Below are 14,586 nucleotides of genomic sequence, written 5' to 3' on the forward strand. Positions count from 1 at the left end.
AAACCTCCTGAGCCTAGTTTTTACTGGCTGCATTTCTATCAGTATTCTAGTTTTCTGAGCTCTGACCAGAATCTCCCATCAATCTCTGCTCACAGTACTCTTAGGGTTTTTTTAGATAGCATTTCCAAACCTTTCCAAACTCTTCTTGCAAAACACTTCCAAAGGCATCTAAACCACATGGTCAAGAAGAGTCACAGTGACAGTCTCATATTTCTGGTACTGAAATATGTCCTAGCCACTTTTTTCATCACAAATATAACACCTAATACACACAGTTTAAAGGAGGAAAGTTTTATTTTGGCTCACAGTTTGTAGAGCTTTTAGTCCATAGTTGGCTGACTCCAAGGCAGAATGGCAGGGTGGAAGGGTCTGGACTGAGGAAAGCTGTTCATCTCATGGTGAGCATGAAGCAAGGAGCAGAAGCAGGGGCCAGGAAGGGAGATATAGCCTTCTGGGTCATGCCTGTAATGACCCACCTCTTCCAACCAGGCCCCACCTCTTAACAGCAAATCAGCTATAAGTCACTACAATCCAAACTCCATCCTAAAGTCTTGCCTTTAATCCTCCAGGACTTTAGGGGGACTGCTAGATATAAGTCATAATACCTCCCCAGTCAAGGCAGTGGATGTTCTTTTTCTCGACCCCCAATTATTTCCTTTTGGGTCATACTCTTTTCCTCCCTTTCATATTCATAAATTCAATATTCAGAATCCAGAGAAAGCAAGAAACAAATAGATGTTAAGTGGAAAGAAATCATTACAAACTAACATTTCCACATTTGTTCTTTTTGGTCTCTCAAAGTCTCTCAATTAGTCATTGTCTTAACTCTCTGGTAAATTTCAGGAACTCTTATAATCCTCAAATTAAGAACCTTCCAATATTCTTCCCTTGGGAGTTGCCTGGAAGATTCCTGGCTCCGTGCAATCCAAAAACCTGAGTAAGAGCCCTATTTTATGGAATACCATGAAAGTAAGCTTCCAGACAGGCTATTCTGTAACATTCTACAAGTTATAAGACCAGTATGTATAGCCATTCCCCCTGAGCTTTTCTAATCAGCAAGCTAAAGAGAGTCATTTTAGTGTGCATTATCTCATATGCCAATCTTTTCTCAAATCTGGGGTCATAAGTGGTAGGTTTTGTTTTTCCCAGAGGTAGAGCCTTTGTTTCATGGCTTCCATGATCTCGAGCAATCCCATTTGCTTCAAGTCCTACCTTGCCATAAGAAAAAGACAAAATCGCCTATCAAGAGACCCTGGAACACAGCCAGGCCTTCGGAATGGAAGCAATGGTCTTTGTTCCTTGAAGCTTATCTGTACTGAACATGTGCTCAACCTAAAGGGCAAATAAATCGCCCATCCACTTACTGAGCTAAGATAAATGTGCAGGGAAGGAAATAGTAAACCTCTGCAAAACAAACTGAACTAGGCAAATCCACAAAACTAAGTCCAATGAGCAAAAAAAAAAAAAAAAAAAAAAAAAAAAAAAAAAAAAAAAAAAGCAGGCTATGTATCTCATACTCAGTCATGGGAAATGCAGTTTCTTTTAACTGAACATGCTAAAATGAACCTACAATTCACACAGCCTCAAAGACAACAAATTCCATAGGAGTCTAGGGTACCTTAATCATAATGTCATCCTTGGAAAAGGTTGGGAGAGTAGAAAATATGATCTTTATAATTTTTGTGTACCTAAAGGGCCAATTCTCTATTAAACAATCATAAAGAGTGGTTTCAGGGAAACACTAAAAGAGTCTTTTAAAATAGTATTTAGATTCCAGTGATTTACGTCATAAAGAAACAGGACCATCTTAAGTAACACATGGGCAATAAAAGCAAGCAGATGTTTGCTTTCTAACCAGGGCACTAATGGAGGTGCTATGGCACTCTGTCAAAGCAAAGTTTGCCATCTTCAGAATTGCCCACTGGAGTTTTTAAATACAGTTGTATAATTGTGAACTAAAAGCTGGAAAGCCTTCCCTAACCACTCTGAGCCTCATTCCTTGCTGCAGGTAGGAATTGATAATTCAGTCTTAGTACTCTGTGTCAAACTAGTTTTCTGAAATGGGCCTTGAAATGTATGATTGACTATAAGATGAAAGCTGGCCATAAAAACAATTACTTGGATGGCTAAATTACAAACATAAGTTATTATGAGCAAAGTCACAGTAAAAATGAATGAGTAAAACCAAACTCAAGAGAGACTGGATTTGGAATTTCATGTGCGGGCTGTAAGTCTGGCAGTTACTTCATCAAGCATTGGGTATTCTGTGAAAGCTTGAGAGGAGAAATGGGTTCTCATGCAATCTTTTCGTTTCCTTTTTCCCGCAGAAATTCAAAGACTTTTATAAACATTAAGCCAGGTACTGCTGGCTCAATAAATGACTTCTGGGAGTGCGGAAGGCATTTGAAGGATTAACTCTTTAGGCTATCGAGCTATAGTTCACTGACCTAGAATAATTGTTTCTTAAATCAGGAAGAGCCAGCCTCCTCTGGAGCACCTCCCACCTTAGAAACCCTGGATTCCTGCCACCCAAGCCTTTTAGAGCAGGGACATTAAAAAAGCAAGTTGTCATTACTCTAACATTGCAGAATAATACAATAACAAAGGCTAGAGAAGCCCTGCCATCTTGAAGGAACAGATTCATTAGGATGGACATCACCAGGGTGGTATCACGAAGCCTTTCTCAGGGATTTACCTTTTGGCTGCCCATTTTCAAATGTGAGCGAATGACTGCCCTCCCGCTTTATTTTTATGTTGGTCTTCTTTCAATTTCCCACCTTCATTTTTGTGCTCTCTACTCCTTTCACCTGGCCACCTGAAGAACAATGTTCTCCCAGCCATCTCCCACTCCACCATGCCCACTATGGCGTCATGCATATTTTGTTGTTGTTGTTCTTTTTGGTTCTGGGATCGAACTCGGGAGTTTGTGCTTGGGAGGCAGGCGGTGGAACCACTGAGCTAAATCCCCAGCCCCCTTCATTTTTTTTGTTACCTTCTTGTTTCTTACTTTTTCTTTATTTCTCTTTCTTGCTCATTTTTTAAACTTCGTATGCATTTCCTCTGAAGTGTCTTTCTTGCTGCTTCTTTGGTTCTCTTTTTCTGTCTCTAGGATTTGCTAGAAATATGTGGCTCACCTCTTCTTTTCCTGATCCTTTCACTCTGCACCTGTTTGTTACCTGTTCATCTGCTGGGATTTTGTTTTTAAATGGTGATGGGCACTTCATTGGATAGGGGAGAGTAAATGTTTGCGGTTTTGGGACCGCCTCTCTTGTAACATCTCCTGCTTGTCTTTTCTGTCCCTTTCTCTGTTCTATTTTTCCCCTGTCCTCTTTGGTCTTCAGTTTATGTTTTAAATCATTATACTTATAAAATCCCCAGTACTGACCTTTGCAACTTCAGTAAACAATGGCTGAAACTCACCCTCCTTAAAATAGAGAAACTTTCAAATGGACACATAGGCTTGCCTTTATGTACTGCACATAGAAATGTACATAGACACATGTGTTGCTTTATCATGATTTAGTGAATAAAACTTGATTTACTAACACTGATAGGTGGAAATAACCTACTAGAACTAATCTTACTAGACAAATCCTTAAGAGGTCTTTGAAGCATCAAGAAAATTCTTTTTTAATAAACAAACATATTTTAGAATAATAGGCATAATTCACTGGAATCACTAATATTATACATTCAAACATAAAGTTAGCTTTGAAATTCTTGATCCACAGCAATAAATTATGTATCACACACAGTTATTTTTTTCACAAGAAGACTGGTCATGTTTAAGTAAACTTTTGTATAATTTAAAACTCATATGTTGATGTATGCTACCAAAATACAGGCTGGAGTAAGCAGAGAAACAAATAAATCAAATAGACAAGTATGTATAAAATGGGCCATTTCAGAGATAACATGGGACAGATTTTATTAACTAATTTATGACCTACAGCCTGTTGGCAGAGGCCTTCTTCCTCCCCAGCTTGTCTTTCCAAGCAGGATAAACAGAGCAGAAGACTCAATGTTGTACAAAGCCCACAGCTTTATCTCTGCAAGAGTTTGATTAGGGGATCTGGAAACACAATTCTCACCATTTTTCATTGATTGTAATGTTTGATGTGTTTTCTCTTTGCTGTGACCTTCACTCCGGAACATTCTTCCTAGTCTTTCATTGTCCTCAAACCATTGGCAAATGATTTACCGGCAGGTTAACTCCACTCATGGACAAAGTAAAGACATTCTCTGGTTTGATATTGTCTAGTTCTGGCTCCTTCTGTTTCACTAAAATTTCTAAAAATTCAGGCTTGGAGTAACTGCTATTACACTAGCTAATTGAAAGTTTCTATGTAACACCCCTGCTTTTAACTCAGCAATGACACAGCCAAGTGGGCTTTATAAAGTGAAAATGGCAGTTCCTCTGGGAGAAACATTTCAGATTTAAAATTGGCTTTTTACACCACCTTCATAACTTGAAATGCATTTACACCAAAATGGGCTATGTAGAGAAAAAATTATAAAGGGAGGGGAAAGCAATAGAAAGAGGAAGCTCTTAAAAACATGCCACAGACTTCTATTTTCAGATACCAGCTTCCAGTACACCTCACATTCACTCAAATCCCAGCAAAAGCCTCTCATATCCAGATCAAGATCCAAGCACAACCAAGTCACCTGCAAGTACATGCAAATACTTCACAATATTACACCCAAACATTGTACAAATGAAGTGACAAAATGGAAAACTGCCTACTCTGCCCTGCATGTCTTTTCTATATGAAAATAAGTGTTGTATGTAAAGAAATAACTGAATAGAATCATAATGGGAAATTTAATCATTTTAATAATTCAACAAAAGAAAGACAAACGTGGTTTTCAATCTGCATTTATGTATACACACACACAAATTGTCAGCATATAGTTTGGCTCCAAAATAAAGAGATTCAAGTAATGTGTGCCAAGATGAAAGGGAAATAATGGAACAAGTCAAGAGAATATTAGTGATGACTTTCATCCTACAATACCAGAACACCTGCAGAGAGAGAAGCTAATACCTGGATTCCATGGGGCTTAACCCTTTCTCCCCCTTACCTGCCCATTCCAAGGTTTTCCTGACCCTATGGCTGCAGCTTTCACTGCCTAATGACTTCCTCTAATGCGAGAATATTTAGAGGCCAGAAAGGAATTCACTGAGGTCACTCAAGGGCAGTGGAATTACATGCCACACAAAGTACTCTTACTGAATGGATGCTAGAAACACAGAATGGCAAAACCTTCACCCAAGTCCTACAGGAAGCGCGGAGTTAATCAAGTATGTTCATCTGTTGCTGCAAACTCTTCAGTTTGCAGGAGTCTTCTAGTCCGTTTACAAGTGATAATGGATCTCAGCTGAGAAAAGTGGTGTAGCTTGTTCCTATACAGGATCTCTTAATCCAAGTGGAAGGGAGGGTTAAGGGAGCTGGAGAGAAATAGAAGGAATTCACCAGACAACCCAAGTTAATAGCCATCCTGTACATTATCAACAGGGTTCTTCACTTAGGAAAACTCAGAGTGCTGAGATGTCAGTTGTCAAGAACCTCACACACCACACCACTCCCATAACATCCCCAGGAAGTATTGAAAATAGCTATTCTTCCTCCAAGGTTGCTGGTGAATTTGTGAAGCTACCTATAATAATAACTCTTGTGTGGGATTTCTAAAGAAGCGATTTTCATTTACTCGCATCTCATTTGATTTTCTCAACAACTGTTACAGTACATGTTTATGGCTTGATTTTCAAACATGGGAGACAGGCTCAGAGAAATTTAGTATCATCTCACAGCTAGTGAGTACAAGAGCTAAGATTGGAACCCACACAATGACTTCCAGCCTCAAAGCGCATGACTTCCACTCCATCAGGCTACAAACGATCCCTCGTCTTCCTCAGGCCAGGTTACCTTTCCTCATTCTCTATAACATTATTAGCACCATCATCCCTCCAGTTATGTGAACCACATTTCTTTGACACCTCCCAGTCCCTCACCATCTCTCATGTCCCATTACCTACTCCTGTCAATTTCAACACTAAAATATAACTGGAATCCATGCACCACTCTTCATTTCTACTTACCATGATATTAGTATGTGTAGATATCCTTTAACTGGGCCACTCTCCTAGCTCCTGTCTGGTCTATCCACAATCACTTTGATGCCCCTTAGGCCTGATCTATTTCCAAGGTTGTGGCCTAAAGCTTGGAAACAGCTCAAATGCCCAACAGCTGACAAGTGGATGAAAAAGATTTGTTTGTTTGTTTGTTTCTTTTAAATGCAACGGAGCACTACACTGTCATAAAGAAGGATCAACTTGAGATATTTATAGCAAAATGGATGCATCTTGAAACCATACTCGAGTGAAATAAATCAAACACACATGTTTAAATACCGCATTGTTCATCTGGTGTGAGAAACCAAAAGTAGAAATAAGGACTAAAATGTACAATAGTCAATGGGAAATGGGAAGAAAATATTCAAATGGGAAGGGGAACAAGGGAAGAGAGGAGGAGAAAGGAAAGAAGGGACAAGAAAATAAGAAAAATCAAAGGAAAAATGGAAACAAAGCTATTGTACATAAGGGGAGGGAACGGGGAAAAAAAGAAGCAAGATATATCATGTATTGGTACAAATTGCCCATGATGAATGTTATCATTACGTATATCTACAGTGTACCAACAAATGTTTTGCTAAAAAAAAAAGAAACAAAGAAAGACAACCATCAGTCATTGTTAAAAACTCCCTCGTAGAATCTGGCCATTTCCTGTTAACTCCAAATACATTGACTCACGCTCCTTTCCCTTTAACTCTAGGCTTAAAAATTGCCTCCTTAGCTAAGTTCTGACTTCTCTGCTGATCAACTAAATCTTGCTACACTCTTGTGGTAATGCATAGCTCCAATTTATTCCTTTTTTTTACAGGAACACATTTACCCTTGTTTGTGTGATATTTTATTAGCGCTCATCTCCTATATTATACTATGTCTACTGCATTGTCTACTTGATGTGAATGAGTTCCACTTTAGCCTTAATATGTAGGGTGATGCCTAGCATAGATCAAGCATTTGGTAAATATCATTCAATAGCTGTTGAGCTTCTCATTTTTCTCTTCTTCTTGCCCCCTCTATGTTTTTGTACACTACCACTATCCCATTTCTTGCCCCACCCTCATATAACCTTTCTCTTTTTAGTCTTTTTTCTTCTACTTTTTTTTTAATACTGGGGATTGAACCCAAGGATGCTCCATCATTGAGCTACACCCCCATGCCTTTTTTATTATTTATTTTGAAGCAAAAATCTCCTTAAGTTGCCCGGGGGGGGGTACCTCAAACTTGCAATCCTCCTGCCCCAGCCTCTGTCAATGCTGGGATTACAGGCATGCACCATTGTGCCCAGCTTCTTCCTTACTTAGACTTAATTGCAAAGAAATCCATGCCAAACCAATAAATATGGCAAGTAAAGATGTTGCTTTCCCTAAAGTCATGTAATTTCTGCTGAAACACTGTTGATATCTTAAAAGACAATGAAATCATGCTCTGATGCTGAGATTTCAGGCACCCAGTGAGTTGGGAAAGACATATTCTATCTCATGAATTCTCAGAGAAAACTCTGTCCCAGTGTAACCTAGCTAATGTTAAAAGGTATCTCCACTTATCACTGTTCAGGTTGCAGCCATGACATCATTGTCATTGCTTGCTCATGAATGCTTTTGATCATAACAGTTCTTTTCACTGTCACTTCAGTTTAATCACAGGCATTATTTTAAACAAACCTAGTCCATTAAGAGAACACAAGTCACATACCTTGCAAAGCCTCTCAAAGAAAGAGGCAATATAAGGGGAATTATTGGTAATGTGTATTTTACTGTAATAGATTTTGGGGGGAAAAAGAGGAAGGAGAAGAGATTTCCCCCAGGCCACAGAGAGGTTTAGACAATCTTGGGATTGGGTAGAACTGGCCAAAAGATTGGTAGATATCAAGGAAGCCTATAGAACTCTGCAAGCATGCTGAGTCTTAGTGCATTTGTGGACACAGAAAGATTAAAGAATTAGCTCACTGAGATGTTGAGTAACTTAGTGGACATGCTTTGGGGTGCAGATGGCTATCTGCTTTCCCACACAGGACCACTGGAAGAAGATACAGACTTGGTTATCTTTCGGTAGAAACTTAGAGATAGCAGAAAAACCCTTTTCAAAGAAATGTTCTAACTGGCACAAAGAATGACAGCATGATGCAGAAAAATACAAACATGATGACTCACAGTCAAGAAGTTGAAACTCCTTAGAAGTTTATCTTACCTACATTTTACATTCTGTGTATGCAGAGGGTTTCTAAATAATCAGTGGAAATAAGCCCAAAAGAATGCTTTCAATAAATGTTGCTTAGAATATTTAAGTGCCAAGAAAATATTATGTTATAGATTAATTCAATTTTTTTCTTTCCTAGTCGAGTACCTTAAAATAGATGCTATCTGGGATTCAGTGAAAATAAGTCAGATGTGGAGACTCTCTTGATGTACATTTTGATAAATCTGCCCCATTTCCTCATCACATAAACACCATATGGTCCCCACTTGCCCTAGCAGGAAGCGAGTTCTTGCCAGGGCCCATCAGCCCATGGACACATACTCTCCACGTCTTGGAAGCCACATCAGATTCAATGCTTTCATTTCTTCTGGGACAGCGTGTGGTAGCTGGGAAGTTGGAAATAATAGGGTCTGAAGGTAATCTTGGGGCCTCATACTCTGAGAGAGGTCCACCCACCCTCAAGATCTCTGAGAAACCACTGCCATGAACTGAAGCCAGGGAGATGTTCTACTTACTAAGCAAAACAAGTGATTTTTCTTTGACCCATTCATTAGCCCAGCATCTCCTGCCACTGTTATTGGAAAAACTTTCAAGCTGGTAAATTAAAAATAAAAAGCGAGTATATTTTGTTTTGTTTATGAAGCATAGTATGTTGGGGAAAAAAACCTTGAAAGGCTGAAATTTATATTGAGAAAACATAAAACACTACAGAAGGAAGAAGTCTTTAGAACAAGGGTCTCAAACACAAAAATTTACAGGGTTCAAATATGTAAAACAAATAATCAAAGGTTTTGGTGCAAGACATGAGAAGGTATATCATGCTTCACTAAAACACAAAATTTTAATCAATGAGCGGGCTGCCAGTACATGTCTGCTTCTACATTTTCAATCCCGGAAGTGTTAAGATGCTCAACCTACCTCCATCCATTTCAGACCCAACCAATATACATTGATTGGCCTCATGCTGAGCATTGTGCATTCATAAACACGATGATTATGAATATTCATAACTGTCAAATGAAGTGTGTATTTATGGCTCCATTGATAGATCCACCATCCACTGCCTTGAAACTTACTGTTCTCTTGTTTCCTAACTGTAAGCCAAGGCTATCAGTTCTAGTAAACTTGTTATCTGTTCTCTGGTAGTTTATATACTGTTTTGTTCCCCAAGGTAATACATGATGAATGTGTCAGCACAGATATAAATAACTGTACAATTAGATACTCAAGGGGGAAAATAATTTTGGTTTAAATAGCCAAGGCCTCTGTTGCAGAACAATGCCTATAAATAATGCAGTATTTCCTGGCTCAACTCTTTGACCAAAATTCCAGTTCTGTCACGTGTTAAAACTCAAACTGTCAAATTGAGAAGGTTCTGCTTAATTTCATTTCTGTCTCAAGTTTAGACAAGTGAAGAGCAGCTCACAAGAGTGAGCATACTCACTCATACACAGTTAACGTTATTCTTTATGCAGATACAGCTATTAAGCGCCATGCATATCTGAGAATGCTGTATTCCCTGATGCACTGAAATCCATTTTTATTTTCTTTTTAAATGAAAAATAACATTAACTGAATTGTGGCATTAATATATGAAGTAAGCCAATGTGTTTAAAAGGTTCCTTCACAGATGATTCCCTTATATGTGATTACAAGCAATTAATTGAAAAACAGAAATGTACTTGTACATTTCACTAGAAATCCTGGGCCTTAGCATTTCATCAGCTAATCTTTCTTCAAATATAAATATATTTTAAATTAGTTTTACCAATGCCATTGGTACTTGGAGAAACCTACTGGTACAAATCAGTTATTATTTCATGGTCTCCAATTCATTCTCTCTCTCTCTCTTTCCAGACCTTCGTGCTCAGCTATGTTCCCAGCTTTTTAAAATTTATTTTAATTATTAGTTTTAATTTTGAGACAAGGTCTCTCTTAAGTTACTGAATTGGCCAAGCTGGGCTTCAAACGATAATCCTCCTGTCTCAGCTTCCCAGAGTGCTGGGATTATAAACATGGGCCACCATGTCCAGCTCCAATTCTATGCTTTACATATACATTCTTAGAAATAACAGTAGTTGTTCTTGTCTGCTTCAAGAAGATTTTTACTAGAATTTATAGCTTAATAATTTCTAGTGGTTATAAACCAGTATAATAACCTAGTTCTACAAATATCAGTGCTCTTTGTGGTACTTCAGGAACCCCTACCAATTCATAAAAACTTAACAACTAACAACTTCTTCCTCTTTCACAAGAGGAAAGCACTCTACCACTGAGCCACACGCCAACCCAAGAGACTGGTCTTGAAAATTACATTAGCAATATAGAAAGTGACATCATCCAGCTCTGTGTCATTTATGGATGTCCTGAAGTGGGATCCAAGCAGTGCCTTTCCTGTGTTAGCACGTGCAGCTCACTGGCATCTACTTGGGTTCCTTTGACATGAAATTTATCTGGTCAATGAAAGCATGAATATCTCAACATGTCAGTTAGCTGTGCACTGCCCACCAGTGTTCTGTGCCCACTGGTTGGGAAGCCCTGACTTAAAAGATGGTCAGCAAGACAATGGATGATCAAGTAACTCCAACTTCACATGCTGCACATCATTCAGGTCGCAAGATTTCTCTTTTCAGGGATGTTATCTGTTGCATGAAGATTTGGTTTAAATTCATCTGTCTCATATACTGCTTTTTCTCTAGAATACTTAGAAGAGGACTTCAAAAGGTACTCAGTGAATATTTGCTGAATGACTATAACAGGAATTAATAATGCAAAATGTTTTTGAAAGGTAATTGATGTCAAATGGTAGGCAGAAAAAGTTCACCAGAGATAGAAATGCTTACTACAAGTTTGGTACAGTGTCCAGGGAAATAATTTGCATTTAATAAATAACTTTAGAAGCCAGGTTCTTTTATGTTCATTGCACCTGGACTAAGCCACTCTGGTGTCAGGAAATCCCACCAAACAAACAGCAGTTTCAGGAAAAGAAGTAGAAGCAGTATCCAAACATTGAAAAATATCTCGTGAAGAAGCACTCTGTCATCAGCTTTTCAGATCTTTAAGAATAAAACAACACAAAAACGCTACAGAACACCTTCTTAAATTCTTCATGGAGCGAAGAGGACAAACTGGATGACACAGAGCGGGCTTCGACACTCCCACAATCACATGAGAGATGGTAAGAATTAGGATATTTTTTCTTTTCACTGCACCCCAAGGCCCAGGTTTGAACAGGGTTATGGCCTTTTACCTCACTCAATCAATATTCTGGGTCTGGGTTGTAAAAGCAGTTTTGTATCTTTTACATATCACAGCAGATACAGAAACTGATCCAGTCTATCCAATATATTAGGGAAAACTGAGGAAGCTATGGGGCCAGAGAGAATTTTCAGCGCATCTACTCCATCCAGGCACAGCTTGATAGCCCAGGTGTAAAGAGGGATTAACAACTGGGCATGTCTGCAACCCACTACCATCATCTACCCTGCTGCTCTGCAGCCTGTCCACCCAGAAGCTTGGGCCCCAAGAAGGTCCCTCGTGATGATCATCCAAAAAGTAAACCACAAGAAAGTTGCAGCAAAACATACTTCTCATAGGGCACGCTATGCCTCCCACGTGGAGGCACAACACAAACGGGCTAATTAAGGCTCTGAGAATTTCTAGTTTCCTTGCTTTTCCCCAGCATTTTTCAATCTCTGTTCATCAGGACACCTACTAACATCTCACAGGCTTAAAGAAGCTGTTAATTGATTGCACCTTCCTCACAAGAACACGGTGCCCCGGGACTTGAAGAAAGTTAATGCGACAATACAGCATCCTCACTTTCTTTCCTTAGAGAATACTTTGGACACTAAAATAACTTTAATCCTTAAGACGAAATCCTCCAGGAGCTCTGCTAATGCCAGTGTTAAATACCATAATCAATATCATTACCCAAATGAGCTGCCTAGGAGCCGGAACTCCAGTCGTCAGCAGTTACTCATATTCCACTGGCAAGAAGATTTCTAAACATGAGATCCAAAACCCTGGGCATGAACCCCACCTTCCTTGCCCCAGAGGATTTCTCTGCCTTTCTGGTTATATATTCCCTGGGCTGTTAATGTAATTATTGTATAATAACTATGTACATATCCACTCACAGGAAAAGCAGCAGACGTGCTGGTTGATTTGGCTTGGGGCCATCTCATCGGCAGGGTGAGACAACTTGGTATTAAACCATCTGTTATTAACTATATTTTAAAATAGTGTTTTGTGTCTCCTGGGTTACTCTTATTGACAGCAGCACAATATTAAGACTCCTATTTTCCAAGCAGCACCGAGAAGATAACAAGTTTTAAAACATTTGCACTGTCCTCTCTACTGCTTGTTATTAAACATTTTATTTACTGAAACATCCACTGTGTTATACACACTGCTTTGCTGTTTCATTATTGCGGAAGCGAGCCAGTTTCATTTGAACCATGTTTCTAAGGATTGTTACGCTGTTTGGAGTCAAGAACTGTGAATTAAATCAGTCATAGCTTTTGTCCTTATGAAGAGGCAGTTGACAATCTGTATAAAGACAACAGTCTCTCTGAAGGGACTATGACTTGCAATTTTTGTAAAACTGGCCATTCTTTCAAATCTACTTGTTTGCCCTGGTTACTTTTCAGTATGTTTTGTAAGAAATTAATTTCTCAATATCAGAAACCTAGCCCATTTGTTGCAGGCAGTAGCACAATCGTACCCCCTGCACTCTTAGGACTAAATCCTGGTTCGTGATGGAAAACAACAATATTCCTTTAGAAAAATGAGCAGTCACATCATTCGACACAATTATTCAAGCTCACTAAATTCCAAAAACCGTTTTGCCCAGAAAAAAATATACTAATTTGTACCTTATTTCAAATCACTTCTGACAGCCATAAAAAAAAAAAAAATGAACTTTCTTCTCTAAAGTTTTACCTGTGGCTCAGAACTTGGTGGAAATAGATGTTTTCCTCCTTCCCAGTTGGCTCTTATAATTGGTTGTTCCCAAGTGTAACTAAAATTAGCCTGCAAGTCTCTTAGATACTTTCATATTTCCATGTTTAATTATATTCAGATTGAGATTTTTGTACACATATAAAATACAGTCAAAATTTAACTCGATTGACTACAGTGCCCTTGACATAAAGCTGTGTCCATCCTTCTTGCCTCATATATAAAAAGATATATGCCAGTTGTCAAAAGGCAAGCGCAAACTCCTACACACTTCTAGAACAAAGAGGCCAGCTCGGCTTCTTTCTTTCTACAGTGTCTCAGAAGGTGGCCTTTATTACACGTACAGGATTCAAGGATTTTGCTAGTGTGTGAATGAAAAACAACACCTTCAGAATGCCTTTTTAGTGACAAATTACACTTCAGCAGACTAGCACGCTACCTGTGGTTTTAAGAACCGCTCAGATTTGCTATTACTTCCTGGGGACCAAGCTTTCCTTGCAGAGCTCCCCCAAACTCATTTCCACTGCTTCAGAGTCTCGAAAGACGAGAACGTATGCTGGTCGCAATGGTATACAAACTCGTGCCTAGTAAAAACACACTCTGGAATGTCTAAGGTTCTAAAAACCATTGCCTCAGTGGAGTTTTGGAGTTCTGGTGTGCAAAACCGACAGAGAAAGTTGGCTGGAGGCATCTGCAAAGCATTGTATAAGCTTAGGAAGGAGCTGTGGGGTTAGAGGCTGAACAACGCCTCTCACTTTGCTTCCTGGGTGAGAACAGTGAGGCGTGCCCCTTAGCAGAAGCAAGCAGAGAGAGAGAGAGAGAGAGAGAGAGAGAGCGGTAAGACTCACCGACTTCCCCATTTTTTCCCAAGACGGGGGTTTTCGTTGCTCAACTGTGATCTGGAAAAGGAAAGCCGGCAGGTCCTCTAAGCGGGCTGCTCAGGGCAAGTGCGGACTCTGCGCTTTGCCTCGGATCAGCTGAATGGCTGGGGCGTTTGGAGGCTTGCTCTGTCCAGCTGGGAGTTGCTCCCCCTCTCCAGGGTGTGTGCTTACATGCCTCTCAGCGCAAAAATCCGCCGAACTCAGGTCAGCCTAACAGGTTTCCTTATATAGGTAAACATGAATTGCAATCCGGTGAAAGAAGTTAACTAGGAACCCCGGTAACCTGATTAACTCTACACGTGCCAGAGTGGCTCAGAGTCAATCAGCCTGCTAGGGTTTGGTTGCAGCACAAAGGGATTTGTGTGATTTAATTAAAATCATCTTTATTCAGTCAGCCTGCAAATTTGGCCCTTC

At 39.4% G+C, this 14,586-nt stretch overlaps 1 protein-coding gene across 1 annotated transcript in view; it reads right to left on the reverse strand.

The window, feature by feature from the left end:
* The window catches only part of Mid1 (midline 1), a 354,023-nt gene extending 339,653 nt beyond the window's left edge, over positions 1-14,370 (reverse strand). Inside the window, exon 1 of the mRNA XM_010613988.1 lies at positions 14,140-14,370. The gene's annotated coding sequence lies outside the window, so the exon portion shown is untranslated. The remainder of the gene's footprint in view (positions 1-14,139) is intronic.
* Positions 14,371-14,586: the final 216 nt, after the last annotated feature.

Source organism: Fukomys damarensis, unplaced genomic scaffold, assembly GCF_012274545.1.
Source record: "Fukomys damarensis isolate Sample0158 unplaced genomic scaffold, DMR_v1.0_HiC HiC_scaffold_39, whole genome shotgun sequence".
NCBI classification, from domain to species: Eukaryota; Metazoa; Chordata; class Mammalia; order Rodentia; family Bathyergidae; genus Fukomys; species Fukomys damarensis.